Source organism: Lissotriton helveticus, chromosome 4_1, assembly GCF_964261635.1.
Source record: "Lissotriton helveticus chromosome 4_1, aLisHel1.1, whole genome shotgun sequence".
In the NCBI taxonomy this organism is placed as follows: Eukaryota; Metazoa; Chordata; class Amphibia; order Caudata; family Salamandridae; genus Lissotriton; species Lissotriton helveticus.
This window is the reverse complement of record NC_136063.1, coordinates 698,129,724-698,146,875: the sequence shown is the minus strand read 5'-3', so window position 1 is coordinate 698,146,875 and position 17,152 is coordinate 698,129,724.

The following is a 17,152-nucleotide window of genomic DNA, read 5'->3' as shown; positions in this document are numbered from 1 at the left end:
CTCTGAGCCTCAGAGAACAGCAGGGCCGTGCGTGGACCGGCAGCCCTCCCTCCACAACACATGTGGCCTCATTAACCTCTTGCGCCTCCCGCTTCGCAGGAGATGCTTCGTTTTGCGCTGTGCATTGTCAGCAGCAGTTGGGGGCAGGACTCTGAGCCCCAGAGAACAGCGGGGCCGTGCGTGGACCGGCAGCCCCTCCCTCCACAACACCTGTGGCCTCATTAACCTCTTGCGCTGTGGATTGTCTGCAGCAGTTGGGGGCAGGACTCTGAGCCCCAGATAGCAGCGGGGCCGTGCGTGGACCAGCAGCCCCTCCCTCCACAACACCTGTGGCCTCATTAACCCCTTGCGCCTCCCGCTTCGCGGGAGACGCTTCGCGGGAGACGCTTCGTTTCACGCTGTGGATTGTCAGCAGCAGTTGGGGGCAGGACTCTGAGCCCCAGAGAGCAGCGGGGCCGTGCGTGGACCGGCAGCCCCTCCCTCCACAACACCTGTGGCCTCATTAACTTCTTGCGCCTCCCGGGAGACACTTCGTTTCGTGCTGTGGATTGTCAGCAGCAGTTGGGGGCAGGACTCTGAGCCCCAGAGAGCAGCGGGGCCGTGCGTGGACCGGCAGCCCCTCCGTCCACAACACCTGTGGCCTCATTAACCTCTTGCGCCTCCCACTTCACGGGAGATGCTTCGTTTCGCACTCTGGATTGTCAGCAGCAGTTGGGGGCAGGACTCTGAGCCCCAGAGAGCAGCGGGGCCGAACGTGGACCGGAAGCCCCTCCCTCCACAACATCTGTGGCCTTATTAACTTTTTGCGCCTCCCGCTTCGCGGGTGACGCTTCGTTTCGCGCTGTGGATTGTCAGCAGCAGTTGAGGGCAGGACTCTGAGCACCAGAGAACTGCGGGGCCATGCGTGGACCGGCAGCCCCTCCCTCCACAACACCTGTGGCCTCATTAAGCTCTTGCGCCTCCCGCTTCGCGGGACACGCTTCGTTTCGCGCTGTGGATTGTCAGCAGCAGTTGGGGGCAGGACTCTGAGCCCCAGAGAGCAGCCGGGCCGTGCGTGGACCGGCAGCCCCTCCCTCCACAACACCTGTGGCCTCATTAACCTCTTGCACCTCCCGCTTCGCCGGAGACGCTTCGTTTCGCGCTGTGGATTGTCAGCAGCAGTTGGGGGCAGGACTCTGAGCCCCAGAGAGCAGCGGGGCCTTGCGTGGACCGGCAGCCCCTCCGTCCACAACACCTGTGGCCTCATTAACCTCTTGCGCCTCCCGCTTCGCGGGAGACGCTTCGTTTCGTGCTGTGGATTGTCAGCAGCAGTTGGTGGCAGGACTCTGAGCCCCAGAGAGCAGCGGGGCCGTGCGTGGACCGGCAGCCCCTCCCTCCACAACACCGGTGGCCTCATTAACCTCTTGCACCTCCCGCTTCGTGGGAGACGCTTCATTTCGCGCTGTGGATTATCAGCAGCAGTTGGGGTCAGGACTCTGAGCCCCAGAGAGCAGCCGGGCCGTGCGTGGACCGGCAGCCCCTCCCTCCACAACACCTGTGGCCTCATTAACCTCTTGCACCTCCCGCTTCGCCGGAGACGCTTCGTTTCGCGCTGTGGATTGTCAGCAGCAGTTGGGGGCAGGACTCTGAGCCCCAGAGAGCAGCGGGGCCTTGCGTGGACCGGCAGCCCCTCCGTCCACAACACCTGTGGCCTCATTAACCTCTTGCGCCTCCCGCTTCGCGGGAGACGCTTCGTTTCGTGCTGTGGATTGTCAGCAGCAGTTGGTGGCAGGACTCTGAGCCCCAGAGAGCAGCGGGGCCGTGCGTGGACCGGCAGCCCCTCCCTCCACAACATCTGTGGGTACTTAATTGGCCGCGGATTCCCGCGTCGCGTGATGAGCGCGGGCGCCGGGCTAAGCCCGGGCCAAGGGCGGGCCCGTTTGAGCCCGCTCGAGAACGGACGAGGACGGGACGGGACCTCTCTCTAACATCTGTTCACAAAGGTTAGTGCAAGCTAAAAATTCTTTGAAAGCTGCTTTAGACCTATATTATTTAGCAACTACCAGGTCATTGACTCTATTTCAACCTATAAAATGTCTTCACCTATAGTCAAGAAAGGAAGGAAATCCACCATTGGCGGCTCTATAGTGGGAACCTTGGATCAGTCCTTAATAAGAGCATCTTCGAGTTTAGCCCACGAAATAATACAGACAGAAAAGAGACTGTCCCTGGATATTGCACTAGAAAAACGTTCTTCATTGGGTAACCTTGCCTAGGCTCGTTCGCCACCATCACAATCCCATGTTTTAGTGTCTACTGAGGCAGGCTGCAACGAAGAAGGTCAGGGGAATTGTGTTTTGCACCAGGCTGGAAGCCTGCCTTGCCTCCCTGTAATTGAGGATGAAACTCTGGGCCCTGGAAATGCATCTAATCCACCCTCTAGTAACTCACGGCTAAGTATTTTACCTGGATCACCAGCCCTACGCGTACAGACTCGGTGTGCATGTAATTCTAAGCAGGGTTTGACTAAACCAGTGTCAAGTCTAACTTCCAAGAGGAAACATGGGGGAACAAATGCTCAAGGAAGGGAAGCCAAAATGCAGAAAGTTAACACCGTTGATATGAACCCTACACCACCAGTGCCCAACAGTCCGGACCCAGGCCAACTCCCTAGCGAAGCAGTAACCTTATCCTCAACCCCTGGCGACGAGTTACCTGCCAAGCTGGGGTTGGATTTCTGGACCAAATTGGAATCCATTTTAAAAAAAACATGTCTCCTATCTATGACAGACTTGATATCATTGAAAATAGACTAGTATGTCTCGAACTGTCATTTGCTTCAACCCAGGCACGGACTGAAATTCGGGCCAATAGAGTCACTGGCAAGCAACCAATTTTGACTGGGCACCTCAACGATATTGGCCACCTTAATGGCAAATCGATTGTGAGCAAAACTGTAGAATCTACTGATCCTGTTGTGCCATTATATATCCCCCCTTTCCCTCCCCCAGGAATTTAAGCTGTTTCTAGACAACCTGTGCTGAGTAGAAGGGTTTGGATGGGGGAAGCCAATACGGTGGTACCACACAATACTCAAGTGAATTTAGATACCCCTTGTGTGCCACTAGTAAAAAGACTACCGAGTATTGATCTTCCTCCTGAATCCATACCCTATGTAGCGGTACTTGTGGGGATCCCTTCTTTAAGTCATGATAAAAGGGAGGAATACAGGGAGCTCAAAAATAAGTGTGTCCATTGGCTTAACTCCAATCGCCCATTGCCTTTGAAGATATCGGCTGAAATCTTGTTCGCAAGGTGTGTAGATTGGGTGGGTCCCCGAAAAAAGTCGATAGAGGGAGACTGTATAATCGTTAATTTCAGGGACAGAAGGGCTGCCGAACACATTTATGAATGGCCTGTGGCAAGTTCAGCTACGTCAATATGTTCACTACCCCTAACCTATTTTTATCCAGCATTACATCAGACCCCCGCAAATATGCTGCCAGCTAGGGGGATAGAGTCTTGGGGTAACGAAGGAGGAATAAGGTTGTTTAATAGGTTTGAAAGGCTGTCAGGGTTGGAGGACGGCGATTGACGGTCTCCCTTGTCCTTGTCCAGGTATAGGATATATCCCTTAGAGCCTAGCCAGGGAAAGCCAAGTACGAGAATAAACTCAACTATGGGTAGTATTAACAGCCATGTTGGGATAGTAGCCCCTGAACCCCACGGTATTGTATCAGAAGCAGGGAATACCGTTCTGAGCCACCAGCATGATGAGATACTGCCAAACCCTCCTACGGGAGAAATAATTTTGAAACTCCCTGTGGGGCCGGGTAATGTAAATAGGCAATGTGATTTTTTAGGTATGGTGGATTTCTGTGGTGGGCTGCTTGGTAAGAAGGGGACTACTTCAAAGGTGTCTTGGAACTTGGTGGGTTTGGGTCCCAAACTAGTCTCTCCTGAGTGGTCTGATTTTATTGAAAAGTTTGACATTTGTCTCTTTCAAGAGACATGGTTAGTAGACCCTGTCTTCCGCTTGGGTTACCTTAATTTTTATGTCCCAGCGGTAAAGAAGGACAGGGGCCGCCCGGCAGGTGGGCTAATTATATGGGTTATGCAGGACCTAAGCTGTAATATTCAGCAACGTCCTGTATGTAATAGTGATATCCTTGTAGTAAGATTCAGTACCCCTTCTGGTATTAGCCTACATATTTTCAATGTTTATGTAAGAGGCCACCCAGAGGGAAAAAAATCTGAAGTTTTAATTGCCTTGGAAGAGTTGCTAGCGATTATGCCCTCTAACTCTTTGCCTCTTGTAGCAGGGGATTTCAACACAACTTTTGAGGTATTAGGGCACGATGACCAAGGCCTCACAGAGGAGGAAGATTCTAGGTGGGACATCCCCAGTCTTGAGTTGGCACCCATAAAAAAATGGACCGAGGCGGCCATTCAACTAAAGGGGCTGTGTATGGGTAATCACCTGAGGGCAGCTAATGGGCACACTCTTTCAGATAGGCAGGGAACCAACACTTATGACAATGGCCATAGGTCCAGTCGTATAGGCTATCTCCTTGTTCACTTGAGACTGTGGCATTATCTTGTGGATATGGTGGTAACCAGCCGTATAGGAAGTGACCATAATCCACTTACCTCTATTTTTTTTTTTTTTTTTTAAATTTCAAAAACCTTTATTGGGTCGTCTTACAATACATGGCTCTGTGCCTACAACCCGGAGGCCGGCAGCAATCGCCCAACAGTTAAACAATAATCACAGCTGTGTGGCCAACAACCGCAGGGGCAGGCAGCGTAATGTTCAAAGTTGTGAGCTTAGTCAGTTATGGAATTTTAATCAGCATATCGCAACACGGAACGGCAAATAGCACAGCAGCAACATCTCACAGTGCAGCGGTTAAAGTCACTTATTAAAGTGAGCCATATATGACCCATTTTCCCACTCTCACATACCGTCTAGGTTCCTCAGTGTAGGCATATAACAGGTCGCTAACGTGTCCCCCCCGTATATTCTGGCGTTGGTGACTAACTGAGTGCGAGCTGTCCCATCCGGGGGTCAACATCTTTCATTCTCAGCCATTCTGCAAATGGGGCCCATATGTCCTTTGGTCTAGACCGTTCCGGCATCTGTTCCCAATAACCCTCAAGTTGATATTTGCAGTATGCAACTGCCTTTACCCAGGCCACCGCCATCGGGGTTGTCTCTTTCGCCAGTGTATGGCCACCTGTCTCTTTGCCATCAGTAGCAGCATTGCCGTGAGTTTCCGTCGCCTCACCGGGATATCTCCCACATAACCCAATAACGCCAGTCCGATCGTCCTCTCAACAGTGGTGCCTATTATGTGTTAAATGTGTGTGAGGACCTCCTCCCAGTAGCGGGAGATCTCCGTGCACTCCCATGCCATGTGTGTGAAGTGGGCGTTATGTACATTGCATCTCCAGCACCTGTCATCATCTCTCAGTCCCATACGGTGCATCTGAGTAGGTGTGCGATATAAGCGATGCAAATAGTTAAAATGAATGAGCCTGAGCCTATAATTGGGCGACAGATACTGCAGTTGGGTACAGCAGTAAGACCACCGTTCCTCCGTAAGTTCCAGGCCTGCCTCACCATTCCAAGCCTCACGCGATCTAGGACTTATGAGTGGGTTTTCCTTCTGTGTGATGCTATAAATGCGCGTGACTAACTTGTAAGGCGAGGCGTTTGCTAGCATGTTTTCAAGCGCCGGTAGCAGAGGCGGCTCGTTGGGGAAGTCGCCATAGGTGGCCTTGCACGCAGCCCTCAGCTGGTAGTAGAGCAAGGTATCGGACGCCGTAGGAGCCTCCGTGCCACACATAGCCTGCAGCTTCAGGAGGTCCCTGCCGGGTATAGGTCCCTCCCTTTGTGTAAGTTGTGCGCCTGCGCTCTTTTCGCTACTGCCGCATCCATCAGCGGTGTCAGCAATGGATTGCCCCTCAAGGGCATCGACGGGGCATATAGTTTGTCAATGTGTGCTCTATTCGCTATCTTTCTCCAAGCCCATCTTACACTTTCGACGGTGTCAACATCTTGTCGTGGGTGTTTGTAAGAGTGGAATACTGCCGTGTTTAAGGGGGTAGGGGAGACTCTATCTATTTCAATCGCTACGTGTGGTTGGTAGGGAACCGGATGTAGCCAGTAATGTAGGTACTGTGCTTGCGCGCTGTAAGCATATAGTTCAAAGTCTGGAGCCCCCAGACCACCTTGTGATAAGGGCAAAGTCAATACCTGCCAGGAGACTCGAGGCTGTTTATCCGCCCATATCAGGATCAGCACCGCAGTGCGTAAGCGTTTGAAAAAGTGCACATTCAGGGGAATGGGCAGGTTTACAAAAAGATAGAGCAGCTTGGGAAGTATTATCATCTTCGCAATGGCGATGCGTCCTGTCAGAGACAATGGAAGGTTTTTCCATCTAGCCACCTTGCACTCTATCCAGTCTATGACCCTGCCATAGTTCAGCGTCCATAGTTCCTGTAGCGAGCGGCTCAGCTGCACGCCCAGATAGCGCACCCCCTCAGTCGCCCACCCTATAGGAAATTCTGAGGTAATCGGAGCTGTATCGTCTGTCAGAGGGAACATAGTGGATTTGGTCCAGTTAATCTGTATGCCTGTCAGACCGCCGTATCTAATGAACTCACGCGTGATCGTGTCAAAGTTCTCCCGGGGATTATTGAGATAGACAGTTATGTCGTCTGCGTATAGGGAAATAAGGATTCCCCGCGTAGTGAAGCCTATGCTCTTATGGGCATGCTGCTGTCGTAATTTAGCTGCCAGGGGTTCCGTCGCGATAGCAAATAGCAGGGGAGACAGTGGGCAGCCCTGCCTCGTGCCTCTGGTTATGTGGATAGGCTCAGAGGTGCGTCCGTTCACTCGGATCCTGGCAGAGGGGTCGGTGTACAATAGCTGAATTTGTTTCAGGAAGAGAGGGCTGAAACCCAGCCGCTGTAGCAGGGTGAACAGGAAGCTCCACTCCAAGGAATCAAACGCCTTTGTGGCGTCCAGTAGAGCCGCCGCTGCCTGCACGTGGGGGGCCAAATAGTGGAGCATACCAAAGAAGGTTCTCAGGTTATGCGCTGTGGATCTCCCCTAGACAAACCCCGACTGATCTGTTAGTGCGATTTGTGGCACCATGGGCGTCAGCCGATCCGCAAGCAGTTTAGCGTAAATTTTAGCGTTGAGATTAATAAGGGACAACGGGCGGTAAGAGTCCGTTCTAGTAGGGTCTTTATCCGGCTTCAGGATCGTAATAATTATGGCTTCGCGAACAGTGGGCGGCAATCTACCGACCTCAAGCGCCTCCTGAAACATCTCATGCAGCCAGGGAGCCAGTAACTCAGCATGTTCCTTATAAAAGGCAGCCGTAAGTCCGTCTGCTCCCGGTGCCTTGTCCCTTGGCATGGCGCTTATTACCTTCTTTATATCTTCTACCGTGAACGGTAGCTCCATATATTGCCGTGCTCCATCGTTAAACCACGCAAGGCATATCTCATCTAAGTATGTAATCAGATCAGCCTGCGTCGGGGATACCTTAGAGGTGTACAGCTCCGCGTAGTAAGCAGTGAATTCCCTCAGAATGTCCGGTGGCGTGCGCACCGTCTCATCTCCCATCGTCCGTATCTCTGCTACATAAGAGGTGCCCCTTGGCGCTCGAAGCAAGTTAGCTAGAGTCCTACCAGGTCTGTCACCTTCACCATATTTACGTGCTTGCGCGTGTTTATGTAGATAAACTACTTCCCTTGCTGCCTCAGTTTAATATTCCGTTAGTTTGGATCTAATGTTTGCTAGTGTGTCGTGCGATGGGCTGTCTACCTTCTTCCTCTCTAGGTCCTGTAGTTCTCTCTCTAGTCTCTGCAGGGTGTTTCGTATGTCTCGTAGTACACCAGTTTTCAGAGCGATGCAATCCCCCCTCACAACAGCCTTAAAAGCCTCCCACAGCACCCCAGGGGAGTCCACCGAACCCACATTCAACGTGAAGTACTCTTCGATTCTAGTTCTAAGGCCCTCGCGGAAAACCTGATCTCTCAAGGCCTCGGACGGGAATCTCCACGTATAGGGCTGGGTGTATGATGGTTAACTGTACAGGGGCGTGGTCCGACAGAGTGCGGGCGAGGTGTGAGGTCTCAGTCACCCACGCGTGTATGTCTCTTGTTAGTAACCAGTAATCCAACCGTGACCATGCCCCTCTGTGGTGTGTTATACAAGTGCCTTCCCTGCGCGCCGGGTTCGCCACTCTCCACGCATCTACCAATAGGAGATCACTAATTATCTGATGTAGCAGTTTCGCAGCATTAGGGTGGTGCGTACGTGAGGCTCCCTGTCTGTCTAGTGTCGCAGATAGTGGGATATTAAAGTCTCCGCCCCACAGTATCGCTATAGGGCCTAGTTTCTGTATTTCGTGCCATAACTCACCATAGACCTCAGGGCTGTCTGTGTTAGGACCATATATGTTTACTAGGGCAACAGTCGTATTATACAATGCTCCCACTAGTATGATGTATCTGCCCTCTCTGTCAGCAATCGTGGATTGTGTTCGCCAATGTAGGCCCCTCCTAATCATTATCGCCACCCCTCTAGAATATCTAGAAAACCCAGCCGCAACAATCACCTCCCACCTCCTATTCTTCAAAGTGGTCGTGTCTGTAGGGAGTAAATGTGTTTCCTGTAGCATACATATGTCTACATCATGCCTCGCCAGGTAAGCGTGTGTGAGTCTAATTTTCCGGCGGTCATTTAGCCCCCTAATATTCCACGTGAGGCATTTCAATGTGTTCATACAAGTCTCAGTCGTGCGTGTCGCCATATCTCAGTGAAGTCAGGAACAACTGCAAGTGACAGCCGCCAATACGGCAACTGGCTCGCGGGTATGCCAACCGGCAGTCCCAGAATGCAGGAACAACACACAGCAAGCACGGCACACATATTGCAAATCTGACAGTCACAACATTCCATTGCAGTGGTAAGCTCGACGACCCAAAAGATAACAAGAATGCTAACAACAACAAGTTTCCCCTCCCCCACCTCCCACACCAACCCCCCAACCAGGTTGTGTATCATGTTCCCCCCCACCCCAGCACACTTCCCTGTCTGCAGTGCAGTAGCATCGACCAGGGATCAGTTCAACTAGTTAAAAAACTGCGGGAATCATCCCAGAGGGTACGCAGGGGGACCACCTACTACCCTGTACTCGCGACAGGGTGACCAAGCGCTGCCAGGAGCACCGCCTCCCCGGAACCCATCGAAACCATACCGTACATGATGTCAGATGATTAGTCCAGGTCTCCTCTCTCTGCAGTTACGTCTCTTTCCCCTTCGCTGCGGCACAGGCCCAGGCAGCGTGCCTCAAATAGGCAGCGCAGGGATACATCATTCAACATCACTGAGTTGGCCCGGCGCATCAACAAAGAACGTCGGCTTTCCTGGACCCTGTACTCTCAGTTTTGCCGGATAGATCAACGCATACTTCGTTCCCGTTTGTTGGAATATCTTCTTTGCGGGTATGAATTCCCTGCGGGCCGCCTGTACCTGGAGAGTAAAATCCGGATATATTTCTATTTTATTGCCATTATACTGAATCTTGCCTTTTTCCCTGGAAAGTCGAAGTATAGCGTCTCTGTCCCTGTAGTTCAGGATTCGGGCCAGTATTGGCCTAGGCGGGGCCCCCGGTTTCGGCGTTGGCCCTAGTGATCTGTGTGCCCTTTCCACTAAGAACATTGAGGACAAGCCGTCGCCAAAGAGGTCTTTCAGCATGGTCTCCATGTATCGCTCCATGTTCGGGATGTCCGTGGATTCCACCACGCCCGTGACGCGTACGTTATTTCGGCGCGATCTCGCTTCCAAATCCTCATTCTTTTGTTGTATCAGTTCCAGAACCTTATCCATGCCCCGAACCTTCTACTCCATCTCTGTCTGGCCCTCCTCAGTTTCAGTTACCCTAGTTTCCAGGACGCTCACCCTGCCTTCCTGCTTGTCCATGCGCTTAGTAATGCCATCCATTCGGGCAGCCAGGGTGTCCATCTTAGCGTCAATTGTCTGCAGGCTTGTTTTCAGGTCTTGAAACATGTGGCGAATATCCTCGGCTGGGAACTGCTGCGCGCCCTCAATGCCAGTATCCGGCTCAGATTGGTCCTGGTTTGGAGCCTTCTGCTTTGTTTTGTCAAATGTAATTTTCGGTTGCCGTGTATCTGGCTTCCCCATGGCGCCACCAGCCGCAGCTATGTATGTCCTGCACTACAATCCGTGTCACTCAGTGGTCCAGCTCGGGCACCAGCGCACCACTTGCGTAGTCAGCTTTCTGTGGCAGCTCAGACGTCACCTGTCTGTGGGTCGTCTCCCAAATCACACCACGCTCAAGCCTCTCACGTATCAGCAGCAGAGCCCCCAGTTAGGCACGTGTTATTATGTCTATGTTCCCCCCCCCACGGCCAGCAATGTGCGCCAGAAAGTTAAACCAGGGGCCACTTGTCCCGGGCCACTAAGCAGAACTCTGCCTCCAGACACAGCTCACCCGAGGTCGCTGCGCCTCCGCTCTCAGACCAGGCAGCCGTTTTCAGGATTCTTCAGCAGGGCTCGGGGAGTGCCCAGTCTCGGCGCCAGCATTCAGCAGGGAATGGCAGTGCGGCCAGGCAGGCCGACCGGTCCTAAAATGGCGGCTTGGATGCGACTCCGCTCGCGGGAGAAACAGCTCCAGTTGCTTCTGCGCTGCCGCGTCTGGGCGGCTCAACAAACTCCACAGGAGCCCGAATCGGCCCCCCTTCGCTCTCGTCGTGTCTCTCACAGTGCCGGCCGCATGTAGTGGAGTTCAGCAGGGGGATGCTCGTCCTCCCGTCTTCCCCCGCAGCAGCCGCTACGTCCCGCTCTGAGGCTCCGGCCGGGAGGTCCCGAGCACCAGCCCGCGTTCAGTCACGTATCAGCCGCAGGGGTCCCGCTTCGGCCAGCGGCCGTTATCTTACTCCAGGCGCCAGCGATTACCCACAGCAGCTCTTGGTACAGCCGCCGCTCCGGACTCCTCGCACTCGGGCTGGGTGTAAATCCAGTTCCCGGCTCAGCTCACTCGCGCAGGCCGCGCCCCCCTCAGTCAGTCATCGGGCAGCGGAGCCGTTTTCACGCGTCTCAGGGGTCCGGTTCCGTCAGGGAGGCGACCGGAGGATCGGTCAGACCGGTAGGCTCCTCGGGGGTCCTAGGTGCAGTGTCAGCTATAAGGATTAATGCCGGATTTATGGCTTGGTCGGCGGAGCCGCCGAGTTAAGCGGCCATTTCGCTCGGTGGTCAGACCACGCCCCCCCACTTACCTCTATTTTTAATTTGTGCCTAGCTGAGGGTGCATTAGCATCACAGGATTTTATATCCTCAGATCTCATTTTAGCCAATGACATGCGCCACCTAAAATGGAGCAAGATCATTGACCTTCCTGAAACTCTGGCTGCAATTAAAAATGATGTAACTAATGTACTAGTCACGCTGGGGTCCAGTGATGCTAGTGTGGATTCCCGCTCTTTTGTGATTGATGCCCACATACAACTTTTTGACCGCGTAAAATCTTACTTTTGTAAGCCGAGTACAGGCAGGATAAAAAAGGGTAAAAAAACTGTTGGGTGGTACAATGATGCTTGCCGACAAGCTTGGGTTAGTCTTAGCAGGGCCTTAAGAACAAAGGATGCTTGCATAGTGAGGGCAGCTCGGGCTGTTACAGGAAAACCCAGTTGGAGGCAAAAAAGCTATGGGATGAGGATAAGTGGACGGAACTTAAAGATGCATGTGCGGCTAAGAACCCTAAATTGTTCTGGGACACATTTAAATGGGACAGGGAGGTCTGTCCGGATCGCCCACAGAATAATGTGGCTCAGCATCTATGGGTCAACTATTTTAAGCCACAGTATGCCAGGAGTAGTGATGAAGAGATTGATGGACCCTTTTCTTATACCTATTATGATGGGGTGGTTTTTACTCCTGACCAGGTATGGATTGCATCCCCGCTGATGTTTTTGTAAGCAAAAAGCAAATCTGGCGATTATATATTGCCCATATTGCAAAGGCAATTGCCCAAGGAGCCGATGTCCCCCCCTCATGGAAGGGGGCGGAAATCGTTCTGGTGTTCAAAAAGGGCGATAAGTCCATTGCAGCTAATTATAGACCAATTAGCCTAATCGACTCGGTGCAGAAGATTATGGGCAGATTGGTTTTGTGTAAGGTGCAGGCCTGGATAGATGATATTGATATCTTGAGCCCTATGCAGGCTGGCTTCCGACGCCTAACTAGTACAATTGATCAAGTTTTTCGCTTTATCACTCTGTACTGGAGGACGGTGGTATTAGGAAAGGGAGCCCTGTATGCTGTGTTCGTTGATCTGAGGGCAGCTTTTGACCTAGTACCGCGTAGTAAATTATGGCAGGTCTTGGGAGAGATGGGGATGGCCCCGGAGTTGTTGACCCTTATCGTCCGGTTACATGAGGATAATTTTGCACAGGTTTGGTGGGGGGCACCGGGTGAGGTAACGGAAACCCTCGCCATTGGCAGAGGAGTGCGACAGGGATGCGTTATGGCGCCTACCCTGTTCTCGCTCTTCGTCAATGGGGTGGCCAACTTTCTTTCCCTGGTCCCCACGGATGCCCCAGTGCTGGCAGGCACCCGTATTCCAATCCTCATGTTTGCGGACGATACTTTGATTATCTCAAAAACACCGAGTGGTCTCCAGAAGGCCCTCCATCGATTTGAGGATTTTTGCCATTTGCACGGCCTGGAAATAAACACTGCCAAGACCAAATTTATGTCTTTCAATGAACATAAATCCTTTAGAGGTAGTGTGTACATGAATAAATCACCTCTCGAACAGGTCGAGGCTTTTACATATTTGGGTGTCACTTTACAGAAGGACATGCGTTGGAACAGTCAACTTGATTTGGCTGTTTTGCCGCACAAACAACAAGAGGGTATCCTTCTAACCAAATTTAAAACTTCCATAACTAAACCGATTAGCCCAGTGCTAGATATCTATGGAATGAAGGTTTTGAGTTCAGCCCTATACGGAGCCCAGCTGTGGGGGTTTGAAAACCTAAAGTGTCTGACTTTGTTGGAGAACGCGTTTTTACGCAAAGTTACTAGTCTCCCTCAAAGCACCCCACTGAGACCTTTATTACTGGACCTCGGCAAGAAACCTTGGAAGATTCCAGCCAAGCTTCGCCCTCGTCTATACTGGCGTAGAGTATGGTGTACAGAGGAACTCTCACAGTTTGCCAAGGGCCTTATGGATGTTATAAAAACTGACACCTTTCATAAAATCAAATGGCTGAATGAGATCAGATTCCTGTTAGTGAAGTTGGGTATGTCAGAACTATGGGATGACCCTTCAAATGCAGTGTTCCCCTCTAAAAAGTTCTTGAAAAGAAGGTATTGGGTACTGGTTTTTTCATCAACGCGTTCACAAGGTCTTTCTACCCATCTTACAGGTCGTTTTTGCGAATTTAAGTCCTGCCCTCTGTTTGAGAAGTACTGGGATATGATTGAGAAACCATATGATCGCAAATTGTTCTTCCAACTTAGGGTGAGTACTCTCCCAACGCGGGAATTTACTTGTAATTGGGGGGGGGAGGGGCGAACAATGATAAATGTTGCAGGTGTTCCGAACAATGGGAAACAGTCGGCCATATACTGTTTTTTTGCCCACTATATGCTGCACCACATAGTAGGTGGATAAAGCCTGTTTGTGAGGCGATAGGCACTAGAAGATATGCCGAGGCCTTGCGAATCCTGTGTTCAGAACCCACCCCTTTTATAGCTATAGCTCTGGCGAAGTTCTTGAGTTGGGCATGGTCAATCCGTTTGAAAAAGTTGTCTCAAGTAGCCAGCCACTGACTGCCTATGATAACCCATGCACTGAGAGGATTTTGTATTATAATTGCCCTGTCTAATTGATTAATGTGATGAGTTTCCCTAGGCAGCGGCAGTATTCGGCACCTTTTCTGGAGTTATTCCTTATTCCTCATTCTGTATAAATGAATTACTGATTGTTTTAATTTCTCTCATCTAAATAGAGTATTTCTTTTAAAAAAACGTTTTCGATGGTTATCAAACGATTTAATTGTATCTTAAATATTTATTCAACTGCTTTAAAAAAAATTATTTTTTGAACTGCTGAATTTTATCTAATGTTTTTATGTTGTACTTTTATGACTTAACTGTCGAATAAAGTTAGGAAATTAGATTGGTTTCATAGTCAAATATTCTGCCAATGAGGAATATTTCTCTGTAACGTAGGTTGTTAGAACAAGCACTACTAAAATGATCTGACGATATCAAAGGTGTGGCGTGCTTCAGGAGTATCACCCGTTGATCAGGGTGTGGATCCAAATGCAAGGGGGTAGTGTCACTTAAATAAGCGACACCCCCCTGAGCCCAGCCTAAAGCCTGCTGGAAGCAGGAATTGAAATACTTGATTTAGGTCTCAATTTCACATTTTCTTTCTATGATCTTTGGTACTTATTTTATGTCTGTTGACGTCTCACTCACATCATATTATTTGTTTTATTGTATGTGTTATTTCTCTGTTGTTGACCTTTATTATTGTTTCTATGCCTATCATTGCACAATAATATTGCTTTTTTGAGTTATATTCCATTGTCATCACCTTTACGGTACTTCACCGTTTATGTTTTCACTGGGTTATGGTTCTTCGCAATACATTCCAAGCTTCTTCAGGATCTTAGCTTTTAAACACCTTGGTCCTTTCTTAGTTTCTGTGACCCTACACACTTTAAACTCCATTGATGCCATACGTGTCTTGAATGCTCCATTTCCTGAATACGCAACAGCTGCTACTATCAGAATCGTAAGTTCACTTTTTGCTGACTTTGAATCATCCTAAAGCTGTCACCATTGAATTTGATTTAATCGCACATGCACGCATGATGTATGTTTTTTCAGTGTTTCACTGTTTTCAACTTTACGAGCCAGCGGCATTAACTTTTCCGTTGACTTTCACCAACCCGTGTTTCACACACTTGTCTACTGCATTTACCGTTTACCATTAACTATGGTTTTTACGATACAATTTTCACTTTCTATCTCTTGAGACTTCTGCATCGCCTTACATTTTTTTCAGTTTTATGGTTTTGCACGTTCAAATACGTGCAAAAAAAGCTTTGTGTCTTTTTTAACGATCCATTTTCACTTTCTGTTTCTTTCGGCACATTACTACTGCATGCTGCAGTTTTTATTTTTTTGACACAGTTATGCTATTTTTTCCAACAATTTCCTTTCACCAATCTTATTCAAGATTTAAGGTGACCGTGGGGTCTTTCCGTTTTCTAAACCTTGATATCTCCAGTTTTTAATCACCAGGTTCACGGGTAGAGGGATATCATCTTGCTTGTTTTGTGTCCATTATGACATCTTTGCTTATTAATTTTGTAGATACCACCCCTGATGAAGGTCTTTTCGCCCGCAATGCATCGGGAGACATGTCTGAATGAACATTCAAATGATTAACTTTTGAGATAAAGCAACAATATCTCATGAATAAACCAGCTAAAGAAATGATTATTTCATCAGTCTTCGTTCTTCATAAACTTGCACCAAGTATTTCAATTCCTGCTCCCAGCAGGCTTTAGGCTGTACTCAGGGGGATGTTGCTTATTTAAGTGACACTACCCACTTGCATTTGGATTATTTCTCTGTCCCATCCAAGTGTAGACATGTATTTGTTGTGATATCGGGGGAAGGACACTTACACAATGATGAAATGATAAAGGTGAACGCCGGGTTTAGTGAGTTTTTTGTGAATCATGGTGAACATCTATTAAAAAGTTGTACTAATCGACTGGATGTCTCATTATTTATTTGGTCCCAATTCTCTGGGTATTAAAGCAAACTTTTTAACCTTACTTTTATCTCTGTTGCTGGTATGCTTAGGCACTTGCTCAACTTATACAGATAAGCTAAATAGGAATGGCAATTTTTGCCCATCAGTACTCAATACACTAAGGGTGGGTTTTTCACACCTTTTATCACTGTCTTCATTTTCTTTTACCTTACTCATGATCTGTTTTTACTTTTAACATCTACAGTGTATGTATACTTATGCATATGGTGAAACAAAGCCAACACGTGTTTCGCCTGTTTTGGCTTGCTTTGATGTATACGGATTAAGAAGAAAACAATATATCATTGAAATCAAATCTGTTTTCAAATATTGAAGTAAATAGGTAAGCAAGCACAAGGAGCTAACAGAGATTTACAACTCTGAATGTAATTTGATTCATTTCTTACACACTGTGTATATGGGTAGGATGAATAAAGAATGACAGGTGGCAAATGTTGATACTCTTTCTAAACTAGAAACAACGAGAAATGCAAACTATAATCTGTATAAGTGAGCTCTGACATAGGGACTCATGGGTGAGATTTTAGTCAGCTTTTGATCATGACATCCACAAGTAAGGCAGAAAAACTGATTGTCCTCGTACCGTGTCTGTGGTAATGTTTAATCTGAATATGTTTTAGTATTAAATCTTTTTATTGAAAAATCAGCTCGTCTACAGACAATAGAACTTCCCATAAATTGAAAGACATTCAATGCAGAAGAAAATGGCAAGGGAGAACATTGACAAGAGCATATGTTAAGCCTAGATGAGACATGAAGCTCTCTATCCACCTGACCAATCTGCAGGCCAGCGTACAAAAGAAAAGGCAAGAACAAGAATCAACTCCCAACCCCCCCCCCAACCACGGTTCAGGTCCAGCACCCCTCTATTTTAATGCAGTCATCCATTCCAGAGTGTCTCACGAGTCAATCTGTACTGAATATGTTTTATGTGGTACCGTTTTATAAGTTATTGATTTTGCAGCAGCAAAACATGAATAATTAAGTGTAATGATGAAACTTCTATTGAATCTGATTACTTGTTTATTCCAGATGAATCTGAATGGGATGGCAGCTATATCTTGCATCACCATGAAGGCAAGAATTACCGCAAGGGTCGTGATCATAGTTTACCGAGAGTATTTCTCGTAAGGGTACAGTTTGTTCTAGAACAACGCAATATCAAAAAACAACAAGGACGCCCAACGAGTCAGCACAGGACCTTGGGAAACGTATTTTTTCTAACAACAGTGGTCCCATGCATAGTTAAATACAAGAAAAATAATAAA